Raw genomic sequence first — 14620 nt, forward strand, 5'->3', positions numbered from 1 at the left:
ACCTTCTCCCGTAACCCTTTATCCTGATACCTTACAGAAACCATTTGGTGACCATTCTAAAGGCATTTGGACATACATGTATTTTTTGGCAGCCTAAAGTTTTCTTTGTGTCTGCGTTGAAACGAATTTCCATTAAAATCACCTGAACAATTTATTTACAGATTTTGGTGCCACGGTTTTTAGAGTCACTAGCTAAAATATCATAATAATAATAATAATAATAATTACAAATAGCGAGTTAGGGCATACGCCCTAAATGGGCAGGCAACACTGTACTCAAAACTGTTTCATATTAGCTAATTTCAGAGATTAAGTACGCTAAAGGTATTTTAGTGTCATACAGATAACTATTGTGTAATATAAGTATTTTTTGTGAAGTTAATTTAAATTTTTTATCATGCATGTTTTTTCAAAAATGCCCTAACTTTGTGGGGATGAGATTATTAGTATAAATTAGGACTTAGGGCATCCAAATGACCCAGGGTCACCTGTGTTAAAAGTTCCATTGCCTCAAACCCAGCTATATGACTGGCAACTTCTGACTTCCGGGCCGAAGACCTTGTTTATCAATCAATCGATTTCATCAGCTGTGTCACCGCTGTGTACATGGTGTAGCTCTATTTTTGGCCCTACTGATTTATATCTGGTGTTTCAATTTCAACAAAAACCCGCGTCCGTGGTTCGTGGAAAATGAATCGTCATGACAGTTTACATGTTTAGGAACGTCTTCAATCGATCTAATTCGTAATGTATAGACGAGGTGCAAGTTGAATGATGTTACAATTCTACATTGCAATTCAGGTAAGCTTAAATTTTCTTTAATGCTGCATGATGATGTTGTATTGGTACTAGGCTTAATCTTCTCATGTATAACTGTGCGCTACTGTGGATCATTTGCAAGGTCTTGATGAAAATAAAAACTTTAATCGGTATTCAGTTGCAGGCTTTGCAGCCTGGGCTGTGCATGTGTGTTAACATTTTGCCCCTGCATTTTGCAATCTATACTAAAATGCAGTAAAGTAAACCTTTGACGAGCGCGTATTGTAAGGATATATACATCACGTATTTACTGCGTTGCACACACTTGTCTCTGATTGGCTGCTAAGGCGATATGTTGTTGCTGAGTGGAAATTTATGAATGAACTGTGCGCCGTGCGCGTTGTTAGCGCCGAATTTGCAACATCACGGTAGTCGCGCTCATCAAAGGTTTGCTGCATTTGACTATAGCAAAAAACTATAGAAGTTTCCCGATCCTGGCACCATTTGGCATGCAATGATATTGATAATCATATAATGCAATGACAACCATGTCATGACAACTGTGACTGTCAGGCTTACAGTAATGCAACAGTAACCTATGCGTGACCAATCAATCGCGATATTTGTGCCGTTACACCACATAAATTGCACCACGCGGTACGTAATCTCAGTTCCAAGAAACTATTTCTTGGCCAAGCTCGAACATACCTGTTGCATCCATGTAGCGTACTATCGTGTACCGTACGCAATCATGTAACACGAGTGCATGCTTTCTACTCATGTCTGGAACCTCACTTAGCGCACTATGTTCCAGCTTGGCCAAGAATTTAATACTTGGATAATAGGCGAATATTTTAGCTGCAACTCTATGTCTTAGTATAACGGACTAGATTAGGCGTATAGTTTCTGCAAAGGCATAGGCCTAGATATAAAATTGTTAATTCTGATCTTAGTCAGTGGCTGTGGTCTAGCTTGTACATGTATAAGCAAGTGCTGCATTTCATTGAGTTCCTGTATGTCGTTTAAAACACGGTAGAGGATATGGTGCGCGTACATGCATCGTTACGCAACACGCTTGTCAAGAGATGCGCACTAGCTGCGTGAAGTACCGCGAAGTAATACGCCACACAGTATACGCGCAACTGAATTTTTTCATTTTAGAATAAGGGGAGTTTTCATGGCTGTTAGTTTTATAGTTAATTAATTTTTCCCTAAATAAAACTAGTTTTAGTTAAAATCAAAATAATAATTTACGGTAACTGACTAAAGAATGAGAACAAATGATAGGAATATTTGTTTTTAGTTACTATCCTCTACCTATGATAGACGACAGGCAGGTCCAATATTTTTATCGTAGTGTGTGGCATCCACTACGCAAAATATTGGTCTTGCCTGTCGTCTCTCATACGGTAAGCAAAACTCTTGCCAACTCCCAACCCCACCCTGCTGCCACCCCCACTCCCCCACCCTGTAAAAAGGCAAAATTACGAAAATGTCACCTTTTTTGGTTTTGCCCCCCCACCAAATAATTCACTTTGCCCGCTCAATGCCCCTTCCCCGAAAAATTCAAACACAATGTTATTGCTCAAACGCAATCAACACAGTTCTGAAAATGTTGCAGTTGCGCTGTATGCATGTGAATTTGCTACCCGCAAAGTTGCTGGTGTATCAAGAGTTCCTTGATGAACACAAATTTGTGGTGCAAACATCTTGCAATTATTAGACCTACTGTTGGTTTAGTAATTCTGAGACAGAGGTAAGGTTTCTTCTAAAAAATGTGATAAAAACACACAAAAACAACAATTCCATTGGTTTATTATGGTCAATGTTAATCCTTTGATGCTAGGCAAGTTTCATTGTTGTACCTAAATTTTCAGACAAAATTCTACAGAGGTCCTATGGAAAATTAGCAGTCACACATTGCCTGAAAGATTTAACTTGTGTAAGGGGGTACTACACCCCTGCTCAATTTTGTGCCAATTTTTGCATTTTTATCAAAAATTATATGACCAAATCTCATCAAATATGTTTGTGTAACTCCTAATGTGACATCAAACATATAAAAACTCTCCAAATATCTTCCCCACTCCCTGTCTAGCAGGAAGGGCATCCACCAATGCCGATCTCAATTAATTGATTAATTTGAATTAATAAAAATAGTACTACTTTTCTTGCTGAGTTCCAAAGATAGACCATTGTCCAGCCCATGATACAATAGTAATATGCTTTTATTTATTTTGTATGTTTTGCATTATGTTTGCTTTACACTTAGAATGGCTGAGAAATCTATTGTACTGGTCCACCAATTTTTTGAATGGGAATTATGACAGCGACAAGAGATACTGAATTTTGATTGCATCTGCAAAACAAGGTAAATCAACATTTGCATTGGCTTAGGAAGATTTTTTACATTTGGGGAGCTGAAAGTTTAAAACTCTTTAGTGGGCCACCCTGGGGTGGCAGACAGGGTTTTCCACCCCAGAGTTTTTTTGCAAAATATAGGTCACAAACACTCTTCCCTCTTTTGTTAACTCCACCTAGGATTATTGGGGTGGGAGGGAGGGTGGCTGAAAGGTATTCAGGCTCCCACACCAAAATTAATATTCCCCCCCCCCCAGTTCTTAAGCATATGATTTATGTGCTCTTTGACATCTGTGGTTCAATGCAGTACGTACCGCATGAGCGTACTAGTGTGGCGCATATATTAAAAAATTGTGCACCTATTGCTATGGTAGCTAGTTAATCCGATTATTACTACACTACGAATAGTAATTTCACATCAAGTTCAGGGGTAGCGCTAGGTTGCTTTTTGGGGTCCCGGACCCACCAAAATCAGAGTTCGGACCCCCTGTTTTTAAATTTTCTGCAAGTTCAGGGGTCCCTACGGACACAGCAGTGTTTAGTTCTAGCGCTACCCCTGATCAAGTTATGCCGAGTCCACTGTAGCTAGGTTTCAAAAAGCGGTATTATATTCAATCAATGATTGAGCAAATACACTAGGTGGTGAGTGTGGCCTGATTATAGTGAAGGACAATTATTACATTCAAAAATAGTGTAACTTTGCTATGGTAATTAATCCTCATTATGTTTCACTACCTACAATGTATACCTACATACATACATACACATTTAGCATTTATAAAGTGCTGCTACATTAAGAGCGTAGTGCTGTACACAATATTGAAGGTGGCAAAAGGCCAAAATACAAAAGCAAAATATATATAGAGCAATTAGAAAGAATTATACAAATGTGTCTTAAGGTTACTGCCTCTTTCAAGGTTTTGAGCAAAAAAATGGGATGAATTTGCCACATTAAGTATCAAATTTAGCCCAGAAATAATCATCGGAAAAATAAAAGTTATACCTCATCTTAAAGGCAAAGGCTTATATATTATTATTTTCCCATTGTTATTTTTATAGCCTTAATCAGATTTTCACTGGAAGCCTATGACTTGGGTCGCTCTCACCACTCGCTACTTTATTTTTGGACCGTTGATATCATACCATATACTTCACACCGATTTCTCTACCAAATTGTAGGCATATGTCAAACATTCCAGAATTACATTCTTGCTATCAAACTGTGGTATATGAACCTCCGAAATATAATTTACAAGTTCTAGAAAACGTAAATTTTCAGTGCTCCACATTTGGCCATAAGCTTATTCATTAAAGTTCTTCTATTTTCTTTCTTGACCCATATTTTTGTATTTTAAACTAGCTGCAATATATCACTGAATCCTACTTAAGCCATAGGTACAAAGATTGTATGTCCAAACTACAGCAGTGATGAAAAATAGTAACATTTCTTGCCACCATTCTGCCAAATCACACACTTTCTCAAAAGCTTCTGTTTCAATCATTTTTGTGATTCAGGTACCTGTTTTGCCATTATGTGTCCAATCAGTTTTAAGTTTACTATCTCAATTGTACTCACCATTTATATCCCAAGCAAAATGTATACATCCTTTATATTATATCCAAATTCAGGTCCAAGAACAGGTTAAATAGACCAAATCTCAAGTGTCTCCAGTCATATAAAAAGCACATTCTTTTCAAAATGGTGCCCAGAATTGACCTCAAGTATTTGACCCACACAAAAGCCTCATTTACAAGTCACACTATTGACAACTAGCCATGCATACAACAGTATAGTAATGAATTCTTTTGAAGGTTGGTGAAGAGCCTAATCTTTCAAGTCAAAGCACTTCCCACAAATCAATGCAGTCAATACATGTGTGCTGATGTGTGACAAACTAACATGTATTATAATACATTTAGATCAAGAGTTGTCAAAAGCAGGTGAATTGTGGGATGGTGTTCAATAATGCTGAAACAGGGCTGGTGTTATGTCATTGTCTGAATATATTGATTTTTATGGATTTTCTCTGCCTTGTGATAATATATATTGTGAATGAGAGGGATTTTTATGCCCAGCTGTCTTAGAAATGTTTATGGCTGGGTCTGGCAATCCCAATTGCCATCACCTAGCAACTGTAAACAACATATATGTAGGGTAAAATGAATATACTACAATCATTTTTAAAAGCACTTTTTAGTCACAAATTTTGCCAATTAAATATCTGAAGTGTTGAATACATTTATGTACTTCATAAATATGCAAAAATGTAAAACATGGACAAGTTGGATGGAATTCAAGAGTATGTATCCTTAAGAGCATTCTTAAAAACAGCAAGTGACATAGATTCACGGATATTGATTGGTAAACGATTCCACATATTCCGGGAGCATTATAGTAGAAGGCCCTGCGCTCCGCAGACTTCAGCAGTTTAGATGTACAATGTATTGTGCTCTGTCAGTCATGTTGTGTCAGATGCTGAGCACAGTCCAGCTCTACCAGGTTGATTGAGAGTGATACAAGAGGAGATGTAATTAGGAGCCATATGATTCATGCATTTGTAAATGATTAAAACTACTTTAAAACAAATTCTTTTTCCCACAGGCAACCAATGCAGTTCTTTCAAACATGGAGTGACATGATCTTGTATGTTTACGGACTTGACGTATCATCTTCGCAGCCCAGTTCGGCGATTCGTTGAATATACACTAAATGTCAGTTTTGTTTGACCCTATTGGAGGTAGACCATTGCCATAGTCAATTTTAGACAAGATGAGGGCACGGATGACAAGATGGCAAGTATCACAAAGAGAATTGATCAAAAAATTAATTCCCTCCTGAGGTTGGTATCTGTCAGTGAGTTGACCACATCACCACTGCATGGCTGATTGGCTGTCATTATAGCAGTTATAGCTAAAGGCAGTATATGGCACACATGGGTCAATGAGTTGCATAAAAATGACCTTGTGTGGTATTTAGTTCCCAGGATGTGAGTTTTGCCTGAGGCAATTTATGGTTAAATGTTGATCCCTCACTACAAGTGTTATTACCATCGATTTGGTTGAAAAGGAGGTGAGACATGATCAAATCTCTCCAGGTTACAAAACGTAATGTGTATAACATCACTACTTCTATGCAAATATCAAACACTTCCTTCACCTTTTATAGTCAGTCTACTCTGAAGTACAAAAGTACCGACGCGGACGCACACATTGTGCCGACGTTGAAGGCACGCATACCTGCAGCAGAGACGCAGCACTATGCACTGTTAACACGCGGTATACATGTGCATTGGCACTTTGTACTTCAGAGTGGACAACTGTAGGAGACAAAATGATGTACCGTGATTGTATATACTTGTAACTCTTAAAATAGATGTCTAAACAGCTCTAGTCTGAACCCCATTATCTATAGTATGTAGATCAGTGCCAAAAGTGGGACTTAATCCCAGGGACCTAATTATAGGTTAATAAACGCATATCACTTGTTGGGAGTGAAATTGTACAAAATAATGCACGCGTACTGAGATGTTGATGCGTCTAATGCACGATCCCCCGGTCTCACTGATGATGTGTACGCATGATGGTTCCAATTAGGGGTACTTTTCAAGAAATGTCCGCGGAATTTTCGAGGACAAAATTGTTCGCGATTGTCCAAATTAGGGGTGTTTTGGAGCAAAATTGTCCTTGAAATAGGGTGTACTTCTAGGACTTTCGTCCGTGTTTTACCGCTACAGTTTTCATTTTTTGTATTTTTTCTGTCCGTTTTTTAGTAGTTCCACACAAAAATTTATAGGGTATTTTTTCCGATAAAAATTGTCCTCATTTCCCTGTGAAATAGGGGAAAAATTCAAAAGCGTCCTTGAAATGGTAAAAATAGGGGTATTTATTTCGGAAAATGTCCTTGATTCCTCGTGATAAGGGGTGAAATGAAAATGCGTCCTCAAAATGATAAAAATAGGGGAGGAAATTGCGGGCCAAACGGTCCTTGATATCGCGCAAAATAGGGGGTAAAATTGCTGCAAATGTCCTCGATTCCCCGTGAAAAGGGGGTCATTTTCAAATCCTGGAACGGTCATACGACCTACCTTTATATACAAACTGAACCTACCGGGCACGATCCCCAAATGGGGGAGTGCATTAGACGCATCAACATCTCAGTAGTGCATTGTTTTTTACAATTTCTCGAGTAATGTGATATACTTATTTATTAAAACCTATTTCATACATGACTAAAGAAACCTGTGATTTTTGCAATTTTATAACAAAATTGTCAGTAAAAATGTTGGAAAATGCAAACAAATATAAATGCATCCACCCGAAAAAAAAATGAACGTGTCCGAAAACACTACGCGGAGTGCACACCAGTGCAATTATACAATATTTAATGCTGATGGTTCTCACTATCTACAGTACATTGTAGGAGTGTATGAATGCTTTTTATCATAACACCTAAAATGTTGGCTGATTTAGATTTGTCAATTAAGGTAAAGCAATGTTGTAAAATAGTTCATAGGGACACCCTCGATGTTTTTTCAAACTCTACGATACGTACACACATTTACCAGGACCAGGAAAAAGAATACTCGGATTATAGGGATTTACTTAGTATGAAAAAGTTATTCTTTCAACTCCTATAAAATGATTATTCTGTTATGCAATTTTTTTTCCTCAGGGATTTGTTCCTCACTTCAATCTGGTTTTGCATGGCACAACACAGGCTACATAGCTTGATAACTGGTGAAAAAGTGCTTCAACGATTCTCTTTTACAGACACAGATCATCCAACCTGGTATGTTCCGCAAATCTCGACCAGCACTGCACCGTATGAAACATTATATGGGTCAGATAAAGTGAGTGCTAGCACTGGACTATTAAAGCCATATATGTGTGATTTTCATAAAATAGATTATCACATTGCCCCCTTTTAATTTTGAGCCAAACAAATGAGGTAATATGAAGTAAATTGTGATTTCAGTGCATGTTATTTCAAACTTTTGTGTTTTCATAGTAATTTTCATGTTTTTTTAATTATTAGCTGGTCTTGTCTAGTAAAATGAAACAAAAGTGCCGATACAACTTACTTTCTTGCAATAACATAGCGATTCAAGAAATTATATGTGAAAAACAGTATTTCAATCCCCAAAGATCTTAGATAACTCATTAAATTGTGTAATTAAAACATTCTCAGATTGCAATGTTCATTCATGTAGTCACAACAGCACAGACAATGGTGGCGCCCAAAATGACAAAAATTTACTTTTTTCCCCTGTGCTTGTCTATGCTATAATGCCAGCAAATAACACCCTAATAGGGGGCCTATTATAAATTAGGATTTGAAAAAAACGTGGGCATAAATAAGTTTGCATTTTTATCTCAAAAGCTTGTTTGGTTTTGAGTTTTGATTTTTTTTTTCAAAATACCAATACTTTTTACACGCTTTAGTTGATTACCTAAAAATGATAAAAATAGTTTTTAAATTGTTAACAAAATAAGGGCAAAAATAAACAAGTTATACTTAAAGTAATTGTTTTAATGGAATAAACATACTATTGTCTAATAATTTAGATTACAAAATTAACAATATTTAATAGTTTAATAGGTACAGTGAGCATATTTGAAATCTACTGTGAAAAAAATTGTCACCAAAAATATGCCAATTTTCAGTAAAAAAAGACCCCAAAACCATTTTTTTCTCTAAAAACACATGAGATGTCAGGTTTTTAGCTCTAAAAAATGATTCTACACATAATTTAACCTATATGATAAACATAAACTTTATCACTGTTTTCACCCCTAAATACTTTTTACAAACTTTTGGCCATGTTGCCAAGATCTTGAACACTGTCTTAATAGTTTGGCTTTAAAGGCATGAATTTTGCAAAAAGCTTAATTGAAATGTGCGTGCTACTGTCGTACATTCCCCATTGATCTCCAACACAACTCACGAAGAAGGCAAATGAGTAACGTGTGGCACTTCTCAAAAGTAGTGCGCCACAATGGCAGTGCATGAGTGATGCATGTTCAAGAAATGATCAAGAAATTTGCAGCACTTATCCAAAGCATGAAAGGGTGTTCACTGCGCAGTTTACTTTAGGGTGCAAATAATTAGCCAAACAATTCACTAATACATTTTGAATTTGATCAGACCCACCTCCCATGTAACTTTGAAGCTAGGATTCTTTTACATGTATTAAAGGAGGATTTCATGATCCTATAGCATCCTCTTTTTATGACATTTTTCAGTAGATATCCACGAAAAAAGCTTATTCCCAAAATTTCAGTTGATTGCGATTTTGCGTTGGCGCGTTATGCATGATTATGTGTATTACACTGCTCCATTGGCCACTGTTGTAATACCAGAACAAAATTCAAATTTGACGATATTTTTGCTAAACAAATTAATATGCAAGAAATTTTTGGTACATAAACATTATGTAGCCAGAGGTTTGCAGTGGTATAAAATCTCAACTTTTTAAAAAAAGTGGGGATGAGGCTGTGGATCACTTAAATGCCTTTTAAGTGCAGAATGGAGAATCCCTATTTCAGAAACCTGGAGGATAAATGCTTGTTCTTGTAAAAGGTTGCTCCATTTTATAAAATCTTATTTCTTGAATTTCCACACTAGGTGATATCAGTGATGTCAACTTGAAGTGAACTGTTTGGTAATGCAGCAACTGGCTTACAAATCAGAATGTTTACTGTTTTAGTGATGAACTCAACTGAACATCAAAAGTCTGGTATGTACATGCAATTGCTTTATTGGATGATAAAAAGGATTAGGTCACACGGCAAATAGACTTCATAAATGTATACCTCAAAATGGTCCAGAATGATTAATAAATGATACCTCAAACAATGGTCCAGAATAATACCTAGTTTTTGTTCACGGAGTGAACTTCTAATTTCACTTCCACTCACATCTCCTATGCACAATTTATCCCTTACCATGTGTCTTTGAATAGCTATTGTTGCCCACTAACCCTGTGGTTAAGAGACTAGGAAATATTTCCTAATATCTCATACCCTTGTTTGAATGTCTTTTTCTAATCCTGCCTCACATGTCAAGAACAATTTAGCCCATTTAATCTAGCAATGTGACTGTACAGTGTATGAAATAGCCTTTTTTCTAATCATATTTACTATTGGATTCTGGCCATCACATGATTATAACAGGCTTTACTGATTGGTGAGTAATTATTTACAAAGTAATGAGGCAGGGCATGTAGGAGAAATACACTGGACTTTTCACTAAGCCAATTTACTACCAAAAGCCGGGGCCACTGTGAGGCGGGGCCAAATAAAAATTAGTTTATATTCTTGAACATGATTAAACCATAACCTTCATGCTTCATAGAAATTGATACATCTACCCAGTAATGTTGCTTATATTTTCTGTTAATAATTGGGGCACTATATAATGACAAATTTGGACATTAAATTCTCTCATCTTCCCCTGGTTAGGTTAGGCTATAGTATGATAGTTGTTCCATTATATGACCTATGACACATGTGACATATGACACATAACATGCTCTGTTATGTGACCAATGACACATAACACACCCTGTTATGTGACCTATGACACATAATGCGCCCTGTTATGCGACCTATGACACATAACGCGCCCAGTTATGTGACCTGTGACACATAACACGCCCCGTTATGTGACCTATGACACATGTGCCTCGTTATATGACCTATGACACATAACATGCTCTGTTATGTGACCAATGACCAGGGACAGGCGATTTGCGTGGAACTTTTTTTCCGCGCAATTGGCTATTTTTTTCCTATGGGCAGGGATACATGAAATAAAGTTCCGCGCAATCTCCGCGCAATTTGCTATTTTTTTCGCGCAAATCGCCTGTCCCTGCCAATGACACATAACACGCCCTGTTATGTGACCTATGACACATAACGTGCCTGTTATATGACCTATGACACATAACGCACCCCATTATGTAACCTATGACACATAATGCGCCCTGTTATGCGACATATGACACATAACGCACCCGGTTATGTGACCTGTGACACATAACATGCCCCGTTATGTGACCTATGACACATAACGTGCCTCGTTATATGACCTATGACACATAACATGCCCCGTTATATGACCTATGGCACATAACGCACCCGTTATGTAATGTACGTCACATATTGCTCCCCGTTACGTGACCTATGACACATAACGCTCCCTGTTATGTTACCTATGACACATAACGTGCCCGTTATGTGACCTATGACACAATACACCCCGTTATGTGACCTATGACACATAACGTGCCCCATTATATGACCTATGACACATAACGCGCCCGTGTATGACCTATGACACATAATGCACCCGTTCTATGACAGATATATGACTTATGATACGTTGCATGCTTTTGCGATTATGCAATAGACCATGAAAATATGGGTTAATTGCATAGCAGTCTCGCCTGTCGCATTTCATGGAACAATCGGCCCTCATTATTGGATGATGCGGAGACTTTGACTGGTGGTACAGGCTCTGTTTGTGGCATCTCACCTGAAGCATCTTGGTACTCGTGTGCAGGTCGCATCAAGCGCGCCCCTCAAATGCGCCCTAGCTTCATCCATGTCGCGCTTGCATGACAACGAATGCCTCGAGTGCATTCCGAGGGAAACCGAATACCCCCAATTGCTCCATGCCTGTATTAATATGGTCAAGTCCCTATTCACTGTCTTTAATTCTGTGCCTATGACACATAATGCGCCCAGTTATGTGACCTATCACATGTGACCTATGACATGTCACAACGCGCCCTGTTATATGACCTATGACACATAATGCACCCTGTTATGTGACCTGACACATAATGCGCCCGTTTATGTGACCTATGACACATAACACGCCCGTTGTATGACCTATGACACATAACGCATCCTGTTATGTCCAGTCATGTCCATAATCATTTTGCTACAGCCTGTATACCTGATCCATGAACTTTGTCTTTAATGCCTTTTTAAAGACAATTCTTGTTTCAAGTTACACTTGCAGCTACCTTCTTACAGATGAATTGTAGCTCTGTAAAATCAACTACTATGTAAATTTCAGCTACTGGATAATTGAGAATCATAAAACAAATCAAATTTCATGGAATCATTCCAGGTTTCGTGATTTAAATCATGTTGAATCAAATCGCAATTTAAATCACATGGCTTGTTTCAAAAAAACAATTTTTGATAAATGTAAGTTAATTTCTTTCTTAAATTGATGGTTTTACCTCATTCCTAATGCTTCTACAACTTTTGGATACAATTAAAATACCTCTATGATGTCATTTTATCTATTGCTAAAAATTCACCTTCAAGATGTAAAATGCAACAGGTTTTTCCCATAATTTTACCAAATATTTTCTTTGTAAAAACATGTTTCGAATATTTGTAAATACCTGATAGGATTGCGTATTATGTCTAGCTTTCCACTGGTCTCTTTTGACTTTATCATCGGGTATAGTTCTTGGAATAAAAAAAATTAAACAAATCAATATAAATAAAAAAGAATCAGATTTAAATTTTTAAAAATCTGATTTAAATTTTGAACAATCTGATTTTTAAAAATTTAATTTTATAGATAATTAATATTTATATTTTGGTTTATTTCTTTACAGATGAAATTTGAACTTGTACTTGAAGGAATCATCTGCATCAACAAGCTAAATCAAGAGATGGATCGAGATGATGATACTGTAGTGATGAGTGATGACGATGTGTAAAGTAAATGCAAACACCTGTGCCATATAGCATGTTGGCACTTCAACTTCAAGCGAATTAAAATTCGGGGAAAACAATTGACAGAAATAGACAACTTGTCAACAAAATGGCTGGTAGGACCTACATGTAAACATGTACATGTACGGTAGGCCTACCTATCAATTAGGCTTAGAGGACTTTAGCTAGTAGTACGTAGTCACCTGCTGTTAAACTTTTAACCCAAGGCTGAGTACAAAGAAACGTTAACAGAACTATTATAACTCTTCTTCCATTTATAAGAGAATCATACTGATCTCAATAATATACATGTATAAGTGCAATCTGAGATTATATGACATTTATAATCTAGATGATTATGTAGTTTTTAATGGAATTAACAAAGACCGTCCCACCGTACCACCAGATTTTCATTTATCCTTCGTTACTGGTAAATCAGCTTTCTAAAACTGAATGCCACAAGATGGGCTTTTAATTTACAGCATAGGCCTATTGTGCCCATTTGGAACCAGCTCGCTAGTATTAATTATTAGATCCACAAATTCTGTTGCTTCATTTAAGGGTATATGGTGTATTGTTGGTCGAAGCAGCAAAAAAATGTAGTTCACAGCATCTTGCGAATGGTAGTGAGCTTTCGCAAAAATTGCATTGCTCAATTCATAGGGCCGGGCGTGTAGAAGAATTCAAATTACTACGTTGTGTCCTCATTTAAATAAAATTTTGTCAACCATAAGGTACCATAGGCATAGGGCAATTCGAAAGAATGGTTGCGGAATCGAACTAAAGACCTTTCCCTCTGTCCACCAACATGTCTGCTATTTCAATTGTTATACCCTTCCAGGTGAGGTTGTTCGATAGGGTCTATACAAGGAACTTATTAGGTCTAGCAGAGATAGATGTGTTGTAGGTTATTCACGAACCTGTAATGGATGCTGGACAATATTAATTATAAAATGTACAAATATACTGATGTTTGATATAATGCAGAAATGACCTTAAAATAACAACATACATGTATGTAAGCAAGAGCTCATTTTGAGGCCACCCCACCACGTATGCCACATCCGCAACCCAAAAAATGCTATTTCTGTTATTATTTTGAGATTTAACATCTTTGAAAGCTTTAATTAGAAATACAATGTACATCTTTGGCCCACCATCAAATTTTTAAAAAATGGCTAGCCCTCTTTGGTCATAATTTTTTAGGGTTGCGTATGTGACAAAAGTTGCGGATGTGACCATGTTTTAGGTTGCCCGACCTAGATTTTGCGTTTCGAAAGATTTTTATTTTTAATCTTGCTGAGTTACTCAATTAATTTTTTGGCCAAAATGTATTGATTTTGACTGAAAATAATTCCGAACATTTTCAAAATTTGTTTTCAAAAATCAAATGTTTATTTGGGGTTTTTTTTTGCCAGCAATATTAGTATCAAGAAAGTTTTAAATGTGTTCTCATGACCCTGGACATGAAGTTTTAAAATGGTCTGATGGTAGTGCATACAGGAAAATTGCAACAGTTGTGCACACTGCTAAAAATCTCTACTTTGGCATAATAGTAGTCAAGACCACAAAGAATATTTTCAGGATAGAAACCAATCAACCAAGCTGGTTAGACCCCTGGGTTAAGTTGGGGAAAAAATTGAATACCTGAGTGGAAGAAGGGCCCAACTCCAATTTTTTACAAAAATGAGTTAGACCCAGCATTTTATTGCCAGCAGACTGTTCTTCCATGTGTGTGAAAGATGAGCCAAAATCCACT

General features: G+C 37.0%; 1 long non-coding RNA gene across 1 annotated transcript; it reads left to right on the forward strand.

The window, feature by feature from the left end:
- Nucleotides 1-568: 568 nt before the first annotated feature.
- Nucleotides 569-13787, forward strand: LOC140156844 (uncharacterized). The gene is made up of 6 exons (XR_011859598.1): nucleotides 569-801; nucleotides 3032-3130; nucleotides 5723-5913; nucleotides 7793-7970; nucleotides 9746-9857; nucleotides 12762-13787. It is a non-coding gene; the product is annotated as an uncharacterized lncRNA (long non-coding RNA).
- Nucleotides 13788-14620: the final 833 nt, after the last annotated feature.

This window comes from Amphiura filiformis, chromosome 7 (assembly GCF_039555335.1).
Source record: "Amphiura filiformis chromosome 7, Afil_fr2py, whole genome shotgun sequence".
NCBI classification, from domain to species: domain Eukaryota; kingdom Metazoa; phylum Echinodermata; class Ophiuroidea; order Amphilepidida; family Amphiuridae; genus Amphiura; species Amphiura filiformis.